Below are 18,374 nucleotides of genomic sequence, written 5' to 3'. Positions count from 1 at the left end.
TTGTATTTAAAAGGTAAGATATTATTTTAAAAACTGAAGTATGTTCTGTACTGTAAGCTAATTAGGAAAACATTTTCTGATAGTTATATTCTATCACTCTGTAATACTTATAGAATAAAATAGACTTCTCTGTTTTAGTTATGGATGGAGTTAGACTTGTCTTGTATAATTCAGAATTGACTAAGAGTTTATTTGATAATTTTCTTCATATTTCTACTTCCAGTTTGATACCATACACTGCCCAACGAAAAAATCACTGTTTAAATAACCAAACTGCCTGTCTCTACTGAAACCCAACAGTGCCCTATCTGTACTGATATATTTTTTAAAAATTCATTTTTCAGCATACAAAATGGAAGGACAACAGGAAAATAACTTGAAAATTGAAGCAGGAACAAAAAAAGAGTCAGAAATTGACCATGAGTTCTATGACGATTCACGGAACAATGAACTTCTGCAATGTGTGGAAGCAGTAGATTTTCTACTGGAAAATGAAAAAAAAATGATAATGATTTTTTAGAATTTCTTTTAAATTTTGAGAAAGAATCAGAATAATAAATTTTTATTTCATAATTCAAAAATTGTTTGACACATTATTCATTTTTATATGTATATTGTAAACTGGTAGCAAATTGATTATAATGTGAAATCAGACTTTAAATATACTGTGCAACTTTTTTGTGTTACATACTAAGTTTGCTCATAGTTACTTCCTTTCTTCCACTATATTATCTCCAATGTGTATTTAACATCTCTTTATCATCTCCTGCCTCCATGTTGTTTCGGCTTTCCTGACAGACTATGGTATGAATTCCATATACCACAATAACTTCTGTAACAACATGCAAGATATCTACAAAGGAGATGGCGTTTATTGATTTTTAGACTCTGCATTGGTACCTACATGTTGCTACGTAAATAAAAATAAACAAAAAAAAACAACAAAACGAACAAGCAATAAACATACAATAAGTTTAAAGTCAATCATTCTTGTTTCCTTATAGTACGCTCCCCAGACCGCTTTCCGGTACGCGTACCGGGGGCAACCCTTGAAAAAAAAACGTTTTTTTGGGGGGGGGGTTTTGCCCTGCGGGGCCCTTTCAAAGCCTCCACATCAAACCTAGGGGGTCAGGGAGGATCTACTATGCCCCCTTATGGTCATTTGCCCCTTCGCTTTGGCCTCCTCTTGTCTCTCGATCCTACCGAGAGACAAGATGGCGGCCGCTATGGACTGTTTAGAATGTTGACAGACACTGGAGAGCCAATCAGCTTCGCTTCGCAAAGCTCCGTTACGCGAAAAGTACGCGAACTGGAGCACTATCCGGGACACTGTCACAGATATATCTGTTTTTTTAAACGTTAATTTCTCAAAATCCACTGGAGCACATATATTGAGACCCAGCAAAGGCACATCGGGCTAACAGTCCCTACAATTTTTCCAAGTTTCGTGTAAATCCATTCAGCCATTCGAGCTAAAAGTGAGGCCAAACGTCCTATGGAAAAATGAATGGGAAAAACGCGTTTTGGGACCCCCCTTTTTTCTCGGCCCCCCCTTGATGAAACCCCCCCAAATTTTCAGGGACTGATCAGAAACAAAATGTGCCATTTTCCTGAAAATTTCAGCCGATTCCGTCTACAAACGCCAAAGTTATTAGACATAGAATTTTCAAAAGTTCCATAGAGAAAAAATCCTAACTATATATACCTACTGGCGACCGCCAGTAGGTAATATATATATATATATATATATAAAAAAAAAAATATATATATATATATATATATATAATATAATATATATATATATATATATATATATATATATATATATATATATTACCTACTGGCGGTCGCCAGTAGGTATATATAGTTAGGATTTTTTTCCTATGGGATTTTTGAAAATTCTATGTCGAATAACTTTGGTGTTTGTGGACGGAATCGGCTGAAATTTTCAGGAAAATGGAACATTTTGTTTCTGAGCAGCCCAAGAAAATTTGGGGGGGTTTCGTGAAGTGGGGGCTGAGAAAAAAGGGGGGTCCCAAAACATGTTTTTAACATTGAGTTTTCCATAGGGCGGTTGGACTCACTTTTAGCCCGAACGGCTGAATGGATTTCTATGAAACTTGGCAAAATTGTAGGGACTGGTAGCCCGATGTGCCTTTGCTAGGTCTCAAGATATGTGCTCCAGTGGATTTTGAGAAATTAACGTTCAAAAAAATATATATATCTGTCACAGCATCCCGGTTAGCGCCCCGGTTCGCGTACCTGACGCGTAACGGAACTTCGTGAGGAGAAGCGGATTGGCTCCTCGGTGACTGTGAACATTCTAAACAGTCCGGAGCAGCCGCCATCTTGTGTCTCGGAAGGATCGAGACACAAGAGGTGGCAAAAACAAAGGGGGAAATGAGCATAAGGGGGCAGAGTACATCCTCCCTGACCCCCTAGGTTTGATGAGGGGGCTTTAAAAGGGCCCCGCGGGGCAAAAAAAATATATTTTTATTATCGTTTTTTTTGCGGGGGGAGCGCCCGGTACGCGCACCGGGAAGCGGTCCGGGGAGAGTAATATAGGGAAAAAAGAATGAAAGAATGTTCAAATATTGTATGTTTATTGATTGTTCTTTTTTTTTTATTTAAGTACCAACATGTAGGTACCAATGCAGAGTCTAAAAATAAATATACACCGTTTACTATGTAACACAAAAAAGTTGCACAGTATATTTTAAGTCTCACTTTATATTTTATCGTTTTGGGTACTATTTCATAATTTTCATATTAAAAAGAATAATGTCTCAAATAATTTTAACTTTAAAAAAATAAATTTATTGTTCTGACTTTTCAAAATCTAAAAGAATTTGTAACATTAAATCATCAGGTATGTCATCCTTTTCATTCCAAGAATCACATTCTTCAGCACATTTTATTAATTCTTGGTCTACTGTTTCATCCATAAAGTCTACTTCTTCTTTTTCTTCGTTAGGATTGTTTTCAATCTTAATTTGAAATGAAATTGTATTTTCTTTTTGCTGTGCATCCATTTTCTTGCTGTAAATTGCATACAAAATAAATATATCAGTGGAGATAGGGCACAGTTGGGTTTAAGTTTAGACAGGTACTTGTGAGTTTTTAACAGTGAAGTAATCTTTGGGCAGTGCATGGTTTCAGGCAGGAAGTAGAACTATTAAAAAGTGCCTGTGATGAAGCCTAAGTAAATTCATAATTATACCACAGAAGCCTAACTCAAACAATAATTTAAATAATTAAGTCTTTCTCAATGACTAACTCTTATAGAGGGACAGTATGTAACTATCTGAAAACGTTTTCCTAAATTAATTTAAAGTGAATAACATAGTTCTCCTTTCAAATTTTTAAAATTGTATCTTACCTTTGAAAATGAAGTTAAAGTTGACAGTGAAAATGCTCTTGAAATGTACTTCAGGAAGTAGTAGTCAAAATGGCTGAGTTTCTCTCTCTTTCTTTATATATATTCAGGTACATAACGAATCAAATGTCTTGAAATAATAGTAGAAAATGAAAGTAACATTTTAATTGGTTGTCAATTCTAACACTTCATATGTGTTTTTGTCATGTAATTTACCTCAGGATATTTAGTCAGGCCTACAGCATAATTTTCTCAATGGAATTCCATCAAATTTGGGTAAATGGTAGGGACTGCTATGTAGTAGGGCCTATTCTATATTTGATGAGAGTGTGTCCAGTGGTTTTTCTGTAAATTACTTTCCCACCTTTTTTTAGCAAGCGCTCACCGGTGCGCGCCCCGGTACGCGTACCTGCAGCGTTACGGGAGTCCTCCATTTTGTGTATCGGTAGAATTGAGACACAAGATGGAGGGGAAACAATGTTCGGAATGGGTAGAAGGGGGCACAGTAGACACTTTCTGACCCTCTAGGTTTTCTGAGGGGGGCTTAGGACGCTCATATAGGCAAAAAAAAAAAATTGCGTGGGGAGCGCCCGGTACGCGCACCGGTAAGCGAACCGGGGAGCGTACTTTGGTGAAAAATAGTGAAAAAAGTTAGAAAAAGATAAACGTTTTGAATGATCAGAGGCAGGGTAGCTCTAAAAAGAGCTATTGGAAAGGGGCGACCACTCGGTCCCCCCGAACGTATGGTTGGGTGCCCCGATCCTCCCGGGAAACCATTTTGGGCGGGGGGCGTGTCTCGGCTGGTATGCCCGAAGCGGCGTAGCCGGGGCCCGCCTTTTCCCGCCCAAGAGGGGTTGTCCTAGACACCTACACCGATGACCACGCCCAGTTGGCGTACCGGAGGCGGGTACACGCCCTCCCGCAGAAGAATAAATAGAGCGGGAATCCGAAGAAGCGTCCTCTTGTTCCTGTGCTCTGAAGGCTGCACCCACTCGTTGCTCGTGAGCCCTCGACGGAACAAGCAGCAATTTTGAGAACTTGTAATCTTGTTGTTTTTCTTTCAGTTACTCAAAGGCGAAGAGTCCAGGACCTCGTTGCTCGTCTAAGGAGCCGATAATCGAAATCATGGCTGGCAAGAAAGCAGAAAAGGGTTCCGAGACGGATAAGGTGCTACGCCTGTTGATGAACCGAATGGCTGGCATGGAGCGGAAACTCGGACAAGTCCCATCGATCAGTCGAGGTTTGGCGGACGTCAAAAAGCAACTGGCTGCACTGAGCAATCCTGGTAACCCTAAGAAGGTAATAGGCCCAGCCTTGCCGGGAATCGTTCCCGAGGGTAGAGGGAAGCGGGTCAAAAAGAGGGCAGTTTCAGGGGAGGTCCCGGTCCCTGAGGTGCCCCCGGCCACCCCGGTCACACCAGCTGACGGCCCGGTACCAATCCCAGACGCGGGTCAACTGATCCCGGTTGTGATTACCCCCGCTAACGATGAGGATATGCCTCCTGAATTGGCCACCCAGTTGGCCGCATGGCTCAATAAGAAAGCAGGGGGTGCCAAGGCGCCCGGAGACACGGCCGAAGAGGCCAAGTTACTAATACAGCAGTTGCGGCAGTCGCGAGATGCCGCGAAGGCGAATCTTCCTCTTGTTTCCCCACAGGTGACACCGGTAGGACCGGCAGTTGGTCTCGAGAAAACGGCGGGAACAACGACCGAACCGGGTAAGCTCGCTTTGCCAATGGCGTGGGAGGGCTCATTACCCTCAAGGCGGGAGAGGGTGGCACAGCACATCCCTATGGCCACAAAAGAGTTGATATGGGGAGACAAGTATGTCAATATGTTTTCGTTATTAACTGACCATCGCGAGATGGAATATGCTAAAACCCAGAAAGATTTGTGGCACCGGAGCGTGTGGCGCGCCAAGATGGCAGAGTTCAGGGTGGATGAAACGATAACGAATTGGGCGAAGGCCTTTGCAATATTTACTGCAGTTATGGGGGAACGTAAACCCGAGGTATTAACTGAACTGTCTTGCTATCAAACTCGTATTATGGATTTCTATGCAATGTATGAGGGAGAGGAATGGAAAGGTTACGACATGAAATTCCGAAAAGCGAAAGAATATGATGCCTCTTTGACATGGGACTGTCTCGACTCGGTCTCATGGCTTAAGCAGCTCCTGCCGGGGGCGGCAGGTACATCCTCGCCGGGCGGGAGTGGGTCAGGGGTCTCCCGCCAAAAGCCCGCGGTGCCCTTTCGAGCAGGCGCGGGTGGCGATCACCAGCCAAAAACCGGCGGGAATGGTGGAAAGCGGGGGGTCTGTTGGGGCTTCAATCGAGGCAACTGTAACAGACCGCAAGGAACATGTAGGTTCAAGCATGTGTGTGCGGGCTGTGGGAATTCCTCACACCCGGAGAGTTCATGTAGATCGAAAAATAACGGGGCGGGAGGAAAGGGAGGGTCCAAGCAGGAGTGAGGTAGATCGTTGTGACCAATTTCCTACACCCGTTGATCTCATGGCTATGACTCCTTGGTTAAACAAATACCCTGATTATGTCTCCGCTGGGGTGTTGAGGAAGGGATTCTTGCACGGCTTCCACATTGCGGCGGGGGATTTTCGAGGGGACTCCTTTTGTAAAAACCAGTTATCGGCGCAACATAATCCAAGTGTGGTAGAGAGAAAAATTGCGAAAGAAGTCAGCTTAGGGCGAGTGGCAGGGCCTTTTCATCACCCACCGGTGGCGGATTTCATCTGTTCCCCGTTAGGGGTGGTCCCGAAAAAGACCCGGGGGAGTTTAGGCTTATCCATAACCTGTCTCTTCCAAGGGGTTCCTCGGTGAACGAGGCCATTGACCCAGAAGTCTGTTCGGTGCAGTACGCATCATTCGATGATGCCGTTGCCATGTTAAATCGCCTGGGCCCCGGGGCGCTGATGGCGAAATCGGATATCGAATCGGCGTTCCGGTTGCTCCCGGTACACCCACAGGATCAGCGCTTGCTAGGTTTTGCATTCCAAGGGAGTTATTACATGGATAAATGCATGCCGATGGGTTGCTCCATTTCTTGTACCTATTTTGAAAAGTTCAGCTGTTTTTTAGAGTGGGCATTCACCGAGGCCACAGGGCATAGGCATGTTATGCATTATCTAGATGACTTCCTGTTCTTAGGAGCGGCCGGCGACACAAAATGTGCGCAAGCGCTACATGACTTTTGCATCCTCATGAGGGAGTTTGGAGTCCCATTGGCACCAGGTAAGACGGTTGGACCATCTACTTCACTGGAGTTTCTGGGGATTGAGCTTGATTCTGTGGAGGGATGTTTCCCTTTGCCAGTGGGAAAGGTAGCCAAATTTAGGGCTTCCCTGAAGCTATGCCTTAGTAAGGAGAAAGTGACCCTGCACCAGTTACAGCAAACAGTGGGTCAGCTTAACTTTGCCTTGAGAGTTATACCAATGGCCCGCCCCTTCTCACGCTCTATTGCACAAGCTATGGTTGGTCTCAAAGAAGGGCACCACCGCACAAGACTGTCTGCAGAGGTTCGCCAGGATATGCGCATATGGTTGGCATTTCTGGCGGATTTCAATGGTCGAGTGGTGTGGAGCAAGTCACCAGCAAGAAAATGCACCTATGATCCCCCACTGCATTGAAAAGAACCATGGACCAGATGACTTAAAATGGACAGTGGTAAAATATGTCAAAGGTAAAGATGTGGCCAATAACCTGTCAAAGCAGGAAGCGAAAACCATCATGTATCTTGACACTGTAAACCATGGATTAAATGAATTAGCGGAAATATCCAGCTTCACGTGCTAATTACAACACAAAGTCTCAGAAACCCAGTGTAGAAACCACAGTCTTCAACAATGCCGACTGCAAAAAGCGTCCCGATCTCCTAGCAACGAGATCACATGTTCACGTATGTGCAAACATTGACCAATCAGGAGCCCCTTTCCAAGCTCGCCGGCGAGTCCACCAATGAGCAAGCCTCTTTCTTTCACACTCTAAGTGAAAGACTCAACGCCGGACGCGCGCTGTTCGAATCTTAACACAGTGGGACCCGGTTTAGTGGCAAAACGCTTTGCGAGGAGACGCCGAGGTCAAAGAAAAGCAGTTACCCCTCGGTCTTCAATCCCGCGGAAAGACTGCCCCGCGAGAAGATGTCGTGCCAAACTTAAAAAAGAAGAAAGAAAAGCCGACTACGGTCACCAACCAACCCCCAGGTACGTGATGCCCATGGCGGGTCCCAGTCTCACCAAGTAGCCCTCCGCATTAGGCTAAAGACGAAGTGAAGCCTCCCCACGCACTAAAAGGAATACAAAATAGGCGCAATCGCTTTCCTCCCTTACCCACGAACAATGCATTAGGCTTTCCCAATGCAACATGCCATACGCTAATAGGACGCCAGTGATAAACCAAGACATTGAATTCATGTTCTCACTCTTTCCACAGTACATCCCGGACTGTGGGTCCACGGGTCTACAACGGCACCAGACCACCGTGTGAACCATCACCACACCGAACTCTGCGACCAACCTGTAAATAAGACATGCAGAACCGCCTCTACTTATATTGGGTACGTGATTTCAACATGCACTAACAAGCACTTGAAAACACTAAAAAAAGCACTGTCTATGTTCTCGCATCTCACAACTCAGTACTAAAACATGCCACTTACACCCCCCCCCCCCCCAGGTGTAACACGATCTCCTACAGCACCTACAGCGAGCCCTGATGAAGACCTGTCCAAACAACCATTCCTGTCAAGATTTAGAAGGTCGAAACGCGTAGGCTCAACTTCCGGGCCAGGAGAACTGTATGCCCTATGATCCAGTAAAATAATAGGACATATAGTGAGAGACGTATCTCACACTAAGGCATAAAACTCTTTTTGAAACAAGTTACTTTCCCTGGCCAGATACAGGACAATTAATGACTCCTTTGAGGGTAAAATAGTCACCATACCCCCAGGATACTCATAAAACCTTTCCTAGATTCCCAGTAGGACCCCTCTTCCTCACTTTGTAAACCTGAAAAAATATCAATTTCTAAGGATAATGTTGATATACGAACTCAATTAATTTCATTACTGTGTATTGTTTATTTGTCTCATGTTGATTTACTTTGATGTTAGCAAATTATTTGTTTTAATATATGTTAAATGTGCTTCATTATATAAGGAGATAACCACAAACGATTTGTTCACACCCAATGTGTACCTTTGAACTATTCGCAAAGTAATGTGCTAAAAGTATTTATGCAGTCATTGTCAATAAATAGGACTTTGAAAACAAATAACTTGCGAGATCTATGGTGTCAGAGGCAACGCACACTTAATAGTATTTACCTTGATTCCAGCCTCTGATTACCTTAACCGAATCAATCCCCTGTGATTTTTGCTAAATATAGTGTAGACACCCGTCTACGAGGGACATTTTGGAAATCCAGTTTCCCTCATTGAGCGCCACACTCTAATCAGCAGAAGCATTATCCCATCTTCTGCTAGAATCCATCCACGGTACCCCGGTGTGATACTTGAACAATCTTGTCACTTATGAACTTATCCCTTATACTTGTGCTACCTAACAACTTCACGTACCCGAGAACACTAAAGAGAAGAAAAGCCACATCACTACTCTTCCGGTATCTAAATGTCCGAACCAAAAACTTTGAGCATTAGAGAGGAAGATATCGAAACACTACTTAAGAGACCATCAACATTGAACCCTGGAAATACAGCAATTCAAGCTGGCCAATCCACAGAATTGGAGAAAATTGCCCGCCTGAAGAAAAAGCAAATCAGGACATCCCTCCATGGGGAGGTATTATTAGAACATTTACGAGCAGGAACCACTCCAGTTGGATTACAAGTAAAAAATGTGCCGGTAATCTTTACTGATGACCCCGAGTATTTGGAAGGATTTAGTCACATTGGCACCAAATGCTCAAGAGATTGGATGTTTCATTCAATCAAAACTGCTGAACGACTAGGACTTAAAGAGCAGGAGCTAATTAGGGAACTGGAAGAAGCTTTCAAGAACAACAAAGCAATTGAGAACGCCCAGGCACTTCTAAGTAAATTAGAAAAAGAAAATCAAATTTTCCAGAAAACAACAGAAGACTTCAAAAAACAAAAACTATTGAAAGATATTACAAATTACTCTGAGAAAAAAACATATCCGTATCTGGAAAAGGACTACTATAAACAACAACAAAACACTGGTGCCCTACGTACATACAGAGGCAGAAGTAGAAGACAATTCGTAACATTTTCGGAAGACTCCTCCGCATCAAACAGCTCAAGTGACGCCGACGCCTCCACCAGCAACAGAGACGACCAAGCCCGCCAATTTTACCAACAGGCACCTTTTTCCGACAGAGGCAGAGGCAGATCTCGTGGCCGCCCGAGAGGCAACAGGTGGTTCAACCGTCCAAACAAACAATACCAAGGAGAAATCACAACGAGGAGACGTGTGTACTGATGGTAAACCCAAATAAAAGTGCAGTCTTCAATCTGTCCAACCATATTCTGTCAGCGAGTGAAATGAGTGTGTTACAGAAAGGACTAACATTCATTCCGACAGTACGTCCAGATATCTGCCAGACAAAATTAGAATTAATCCAACTTTTCAGAAAAATGAGATTAAAAATATTCTTTGAAAATCAGCAAGACCTAACGATTAGGAATTACTCTGGACTAAAAAATCCTTCCACCTTTTTCCCACATTCCAGCCAGATGCCTGTGGAACTGCTAACGTTCGAAAAGAATGTGCTGCATGATCTTGACACGCTCGAAAAGAGGAGGAAACAATACATCAAATGGAATCTCAAAATGGAAGAAAAAATTGCATTACAGGGACTCCAACAACAAAAGTCTCATCATCAAGCCGGCGGGCAAAGGTGGGGGGATTGTTATCCTCCCACGTGAAATGTATGAAGCTGAAGTCCAACGGCAAATTGCGGATGAGAAGTATTACAAAAAAACTAATGACAACTGGAATGATAAATTGACACATCGTCTGGAAACTCTAGTAAATCAAGGTCGGAAGGAAGGCTGGCTATCCAAGAAAGAGGGAGAATATCTGATAAACAAGAACCCACGAACACCATTGATGTATATTCTACCCAAAATACACAAGGATCCCAGGAATCCACCTGGTCGTCCAATAATCTCAGGAGTCAACTCAATTCTAGAACGACCAGCCAAATATGTCGACACCTTTCTCAAACCCCTTGTGGGCCAGACTACAAGCTTCATTAAAGACACGATGGAAGCAATACATTTTCTTGATGGCCAATCATTTGACGAGCCAATGGAATTTTTGGTCACCATGGACATTGTGAGTTTATACTCCAATATCCCTCAAGAAGACGGCTTGGAAGCCCTAGAATTCTTCCTCGAAAAGAGAGAAAGACCACACAATGTCCCCACGGACTTCTTACTGAAACTAGCGGAAATCTGCCTGAAATTCAATTTTTTCAAATTTAACAACGTCCAATACCTCCAAACCATGGGGACGGCCATGGGATGTCCATTTGCGCCAGAAATGGCTATTATGTACATGGCACTATACGAAGCTACCTGGATTTATAACAACAATCCCTATGATGGGCATATAAAAGTTTGGCGTCGTTATATAGACAATGTCTTCATGCTATGAAGAGGTGAAGAACATCAACTAAAAGAATTCGTTGTCTGGCTAAACGACCGCAATCCCAATATCCAATTCACTTTGGCATACAATAAAACACAAATTAATTTTTTGGACCTTATGGTTAAACACGAGGATGGCATCATTTATACCACCTTATATACCAAAGAGACTGACCGGAATACTTTCCTACACTTCTCCAGCTTCCATCAACGCAATCTCCGTGAAAACTTACCACTAAGTCAATTCATGAGATTGCGTAGGAATTGTACAGAGAAAACTGACTACTTCTTCCACGCCCAGGAGCTGATCCAGAAGTTGAGCGAGAGAGGATATCCTAAGAAGTTACTGAAGAGAACCATGAAGAGAACTTGGTACATCCCTAGAGACACTCTCTTGATCCCCAAAGAAAAGAACAAGGAAGAAACTCCAATCGTATGTGTGACAACCTTTTCTGGAGCAACCACAGAAATTAAGAAAATAGTCTACAAAAATTGGAACACAGTACGGAGCCTGAAACCCTTTGATGTCCCACCAATCTTCGCACTGAAAAAGAACGAGAGTGTGAGAAACAAACTGGTCCGAGCAGATACATCACTGCCAAGGCAAGAAAGTTCCATTCAGTCACTTCTGAACCTTCCACCTGTCAGAGGACACCACAAGTGTGGAAATTGTATTTCCTGTGACAGTACCATAGAAGGATCAACATTCTCATACGGCCAAAAACAAATCAAACACGACCCTTTCACAAACTGTAACACCTGTAACGTTATCTATTGTGTCATATGCCCATGTGGACTTGCATATGTTGGCAAAACGAGCCAACCCATAAAAACAAGAATATCCCAACACCGTTCCAGGATTCGATGTAAGAAAGAAAATGCACCTATGGTCCCCCACTGCATTGAAAAGAACCATGGACCAGATAACTTAAAATGGACAGTGGTAAAATATGTCAAAGGTAAAGATGTGGCCAATAACCTGTCAAAGCAGGAAGCGAAAACCATCATGTATCTTGACACTGTAAACCATGGATTAAATGAATTAGCGGAAATATCCAGCTTCACATGCTAATTACAACACAAAGTCTCAGAAACCCAGTGTAGAAACCACAGTCTTCAACAATGCCGACTGCAAAAAGCGTCCCGATCTCCTAGCAACGAGATCACATGTTCACATATGTGCAAACATTGACCAATCAGGAGCCCCTTTCCAAACTCACCGGCGAGTCCACCAATGAGCAAGCCTCTTTCTTTCACACTCTAAGTGAAAGACTCAACGCCGGACGCGCGCTGTTCGAATCTTAACACAGCGGGACCCGGTTTAGTGGCGAAACGCTTTGCGAGGAGACGCCGAGGTCAAAGAAAAGCAGTTACCCCTCGGTCTTCAATCCCGCGGAAAGACTGCCCCACGAGAAGATGTTGTGCCAAACTTAAAAAAGAAGAAAGAAAAGCCGACTACGGTCACCAACCAACCCCCAGGTACGTGATGCCCATGGCGGGTCCCAGTCTCACCAAGTAGCCCTCCGCATTAGGCTAAAGACGAAGTGAAGCCTCCCCACGCACTAAAAGGAATACAAAATAGGCGCAATCGCTTTCCTCCCTTACCCACAAACAATGCATTAGGCTTTCCCAATGCAACATGCCATACGCTAATAGGACGCCAGTGATAAACCAAGACATTGAATTCATGTTCTCACTCTTTCCACAGTACATCCCGGACTGTGGGTCCACGGGTCTACAACGGCACCAGACCACCGTGTGAACCATCACCACACCGAACTCTGCGACCAACCTGTAAATAAGACATGCAGAACCGCCTCTACTTATATTGGGTACGTGATTTCAACATGCACTAACAAGCACTTGAAAACACTAAAAAAAGCACTGTCTATGTTCTCGCATCTCACAACTCAGTACTAAAACATGCCCCTTACACCCCCTCCCCAGGTGTAACACGATGTCCTACAGCACCTACAGCGAGCCCTGATGAAGACCTGTCCAAACAACCATTCCTGTCAAGATTTAGAAGGTCGAAACGCGTAGGCTCAACTTCCGGGCCAGGAGAACTGTATGCCCTATGATCCAGTAAAATAATAGGACATATAGTGAGAGACGTATCTCACACTAAGGCATAAAACTCTTTTTGAAACAAGTTACTTTCCCTGGCCAGATACAGGACAATTAATGACTCCTTTGAGGGTAAAATAGTCACCATACCCCCAGGAGACTCATAAAACCTTTCCTAGATTCCCAGTAGGACCCCCCTTCCTCACTTTGTAAACCTGAAAAAATATCAATTTCTAAGGATAATGTTGATATACGAACTCAATTAATTTCATTACTGTGTATTGTTTATTTGTCTCATGTTGATTTACTTTGATGTTAGCAAATTATTTGTTTTAATATATGTTGAATGTGCTTCATTATATAAGGAGATAACCACAAACGATTTGTTCACACCCAATGTGTACCTTTGAACTATTCGCAAAGTAATGTGCTAAAAGTATTTATGCAGTCATTGTCAATAAATAGGACTTTGAAAACAAATAACTTGCGAGATCTATGGTGTCAGAGGCAACGCACACTTAATAGTATGGTCTCAAAGAAGGACACCACCGTACGAGACTGTCTGCAGAGGTTCGCCAGGATATGCGCATTTGGTTGGCATTTCTGGCGGACTTCAACGGTCGAGTAGTATGGAGCAAGCCGCCAGCGTCTTCAGACGAGCTAGGTTTGTGGACTGACTCGGCGGGGAGCGTGGGATTTGGTGCCATTTTTGGTAACCGATGGTCGGCGCAAACATGGCCGGCGTGGTGGCACTCCAGCGGTCTCACAAGTAACATTGGGTTCCTGGAGCTAATCCCTATTTTTGTTGCTCTGATGGCATGGCCAGGCGAGTTCAAAGACCGCTCTGTGGTATTTTGGTCTGATAATATGTCTGTTGTTGAATGCATTAACCAACAGGCAGCACGCTGCAAATGGATCTTGAGATTGTTGAAAGAAGTTGTGCTGCTTTGCATGAGACTGAATGTACAGTTCAGGGCGAAACATGTGCCGGGCGTACTGAATCATACGGCTGATGCACTCTCTCGTTCACATATGCAGGCGTTCAGGGGTTATCTACCTACAGCGGACCTAGTGGCGGCACCATTCCCCGAAGCACTTTGGCTAATCGGTGCCCTGGATTACAAGACCTCGTGGCAGCAAGCTTAGCCCCCAGGACGAGGAAAGCATACGAAGGAGCGTTTCGTTCCTATTGCACATTTTTGGGTCCGACAGGGAATCAGAACTGGGGTCAGGAGGAATCCTTCCTGGGGTGCTTGGTAGCACTACACAGAGAAGGCCGATCAGCGGCAATGGCCAATAGGCATAGGGTGGCCATTTCATTCATGGCGCAGGTGCATGGCATAAAAGACCCAACAGGTTCCTTTTTGGTGAAAAAAGCCCTTCGCGGCTGGCAGCTCCTCGAGGGTCGCAAGCAAGATGAGAGGCGCCCGATTGGCTTAGAAAGGTTGTCCATACTCATGGCGAAACTAGTCGAGACATGCTCTTCCCAGTACGAAGCAGATCTGTTCCGGGCAGCTTTCGCATTAGCGTTCCATGGGGCTATGCGGGTGAGCGAACTGGTCGCAAGGAATAAGAATGACGTTGAGGGAGGCTTGTGCAGGGATCACGTCCTAATTAGGGGTGATTCGTTGTAGTCACGATAGCCAGGTCCAAGACCGACCAGGGGGCTACGGGAAATAGTGTTGTTGTGCAGCGCGTGCGAGGGTCCCCCACGTGCCCGATAATGTGTATAGAGGAATACTTTGCACTAAGGGCGGCTACATGGGGTGGGAGTTTGCTGAGGCACAATGATGGCACCCCACTGACGAGGTTTCAGTTCCAGAGGGTGCTAGCACTGACAATCGCTGCTGCGGGCATGGACCCGGGCAATTTTGGGACCCACTCCTTTAGGATAGGGGCTGCTACTGAGGCTACAGCCAGGGGTCAGAGTGCGGATGAAGTGAAACAGTTGGGACGATGGTCCTCGAATTGCTTCAGAAGGTATGTGCGATTGCACATGTTGTAAAGTCAATTGACATGCACTCACGCTTCTTGTCTTTTGTTTGAATTACAGTTTCCCGAGCCTGTCACGCGGGGCGGAATTTGCAGTCGACCCAGTACCAGGAGACCAGCGGTCATGGATCACCGTCTAGAGAGAGAGTGGTATGGGTCGTGGGCCACTCATACGTGAGGCGCGCCGGGGACGTATTCAAAGCAGGTGACGCGACTCGCGCAGCTGGGGAATACGGGTACAGAGTGACCTTCCATGGGAAGGGCGGGCTCTGTTTTGACCAATTCGAGTCATTTGTTGAGGGTCTCTTAGGGCGGCAAAGGTCACAGCCATCAGTAGTCATAGTACACCTGGGGGGCAATGACTTGGTGACACTGGGTAGACGAGTGTTGTTTGAACAAGTTTTGTCTGCTGTTAGCTGGTTGGCAAAAAGAATCCCGGGGTGCACGATTGCCTGGTCCCACATGATTCCCAGGAAAGTATGGCAGGGGGGCCTTTCGGTGTCAGCACTGAATCATTCGGTGAAGAAGGTAAACAATAAAATTGGTAGATTGTTTCGCTCTGCGCAGTTGCATAGCATTCCTCATGGGTGTATTTGGGGTGATCACATGTATCTGAATGATGGGGTTCACCTGTCCCGGGAGGGGAATGTTTTACTCATAGGAGACTTCATAGCATGGCTAAGGGGTTTGAGGAAGCATGACCTTTAGGAGGAGTTGGGGGGGACGGATAGTCGGTCAACTATCCGGCCTGTGGCGGTAAGGTCATGATCGGTGAGCAGTAATTTCAAGGTCCCTAGAGGGGGGTGCCACCCAGAATGGATGGGAGCGCCCGGGGGGAGGCGGTCATTGGCCCCTCCCACGGGGAGGCAGCACCCACTAAGGATGGGTCGCCTAAGGGGAGACGGCCATAGGCCCCTCCCAGGGGAGGAGGCGGCTATATGCCCCTCCTTCTAATTTCCCGGGGGGCGGATATCCGCGACGGCGGATAGAGAGTGTGGGGATGGGGGGAGTCCACGCTGTCCTTCCTACAGATACCTCACACGGGAACTCGGACGACCTTTAAGATGGCATCGAGTGGAAAGGGGACCCCCACCACGACAAGGAAATTACAGTTGGCAATGAGGGTACAGTCCTCTGCGCATGCGCCACTCACACCGTGAGGGCAAGAGTTTTGATGTAGGGATCTGACACCGGTTAAGACCTTGCCGTTGGCCCTTAATGCTAGGATGTACAATTTTAATTTAGAATGTATGCATTTGCAGGATGTTAGACTCGGCTAGGAAACCTTTTTATTAGAGATCTGTTAAGGTTAGCCAAAGAACATGTCTTCATCGAAATGTAATAAAGTTAAAATTGTACATGATTATGAAACTTTTATTTAATGTTTTAAATTTTGTTTCATATTTTAATAAATACGGCCGGGAGGGTGACTCCCTTGCGCCTTCCAAAAGTACAAGCCTGCGTCCGACTTCCCATCCTTGGGGATTTTGTTGGGAGGGGGTGACGGGCATCCCGGCCATATGGGTTCTGTGGCTAATTTAGGTACCTACAAGTAGGTTCCAATGCACAGGAGGAATATTCTATTCCCCTCATCGGAGAAGTGCACACCATCTCCTCTGTAAATGTCTTGCATGTTGTAACGCAAGTTATTGTTGTATATTAAACCAATTCTAAAGTCTCTCATGTAAGCAGAAACAGATTTATTCACATGTTTCTGTGCTTTCTCAAATTGTGGAAAAATTGGTTGGACCAGTTCCATTTCTGTCTTTGGCATATATTGTAATATACCAAGGCAGTTTGGTGAAAAAGTGTCATCAATTGATGAAAGGTGTCCTTTAAAAGCATTTCCAGACCAACCCCAGTCATAGTCCCAAAATCATTTCCACCACAGTGCACTATTAAGAGGTCAGGGTTTGGCAGATGCATAAAACAATTAAATTAAAAACATATAAAATATATTTTTCCTTTAAAAGAATAATACATTTTACAGCTTATATGGCCGGGATGCCTGTCACCCCCTCCCAACACAATCCGAAGACGGACACAGTTCTGAACTTTTGGAAGGCGGGAGGGAGTTACCCTCCCGGCCGTATTTATTAAAATATGAAACAAAATTAAAACATTAAAATAACAGTTTCATATCATGTACAATTTTCATTTATGACATTACGATGCAGACACGTTTATTGGCTAACCTTAACAACTCTCTAATAAAAAGGTTCTCCTAGCCGAGTCTAAACATCCTGCAAATGCATACTTTCTAAATAAAATTGTACATCCTAACATTACGGGCCAACGGCAAGGTCGTAACCGGTGTCAGATCCCTAATACCAGAACTCCCCCCTCACTTGTGAGGGGCGGGCGCACAGAGGACTGTACCTCTGTGCCAACTTCCAATTTCCCTTGTCTAGCGGGGGCCCCTTATTTAACTCGACGCCATCTTAATAGTCGTCCGAGGACTCGTGTGAGGTGTCTAGAAGATAGCGTGGACCCCCCCTCCCACCCCACACTGCTTATCACATCCGCTGTCGCGGATGTCCTGGCCCCCGGGAAATTCGTAGGAGGGGCATCTAGCCGCCTCCTCCCCTGGGAGGGGCCTATGACCGCCTTCCCTTTAGGCGACCCCATACTTAGTGGGTGCCGCCTCCCCGTGTGAGGGGCCAATGGCCGCCTCCCCCCGGGCGCTCCCATCCATAATGGGTGGCGCCCCCCCTCTAGGGATCTTGAAATTACTGCTCACCGATCATGACCTTACCGCCCGGACAAAAATAAATATGACGTTTTATCTACCTATCGAAGAGAGAAAAATAAACTTTACATTGCAATATTTACCCTCTTAACTAAACATTCAACACATCTTTCAATTAGACTGTGATACTCCGCTCCACTGGGGAAGAAAATATTATGAAGCAAATCATTTTATTGCAGTACAAACATTGACATCTTTATTAACCACTAAAACCAGGAGAAAAAGATACTATCAAAGCAAATCAATTTTATTGCAGTACTAATCGTTGCCATAAGGGGCTGGTGGGTGGGTCAAAAATTGCTCCTTGTTCCGTCGAGGGCTCACGTGCCACGAGGGGGTGCAGCTTCCAAGCACAGGAACAAGAGGATGCTTCTTTGGATTGTTGCTCCTTTTATTCCTTTTCGGGAGGGCGTGTACCCTCCTCCGTTCCGCCTACGGGGCGTGGCCAGCGGTGTAGGTGTCTAGGACAACCCTTCTTGGGCGGGAAAAGGTGCGCCCCGGCTACGCCGCTTCGGGCATACCAGCAGAGACACGCCCCCCGCCC

The sequence above is a fragment of the Lissotriton vulgaris genome, chromosome 4_1 (genome assembly GCF_964263255.1).
Source record: "Lissotriton vulgaris chromosome 4_1, aLisVul1.2, whole genome shotgun sequence".
NCBI lineage: Eukaryota > Metazoa > Chordata > Amphibia > Caudata > Salamandridae > Lissotriton > Lissotriton vulgaris.
Note: the sequence above shows the minus strand (reverse complement) of the source record.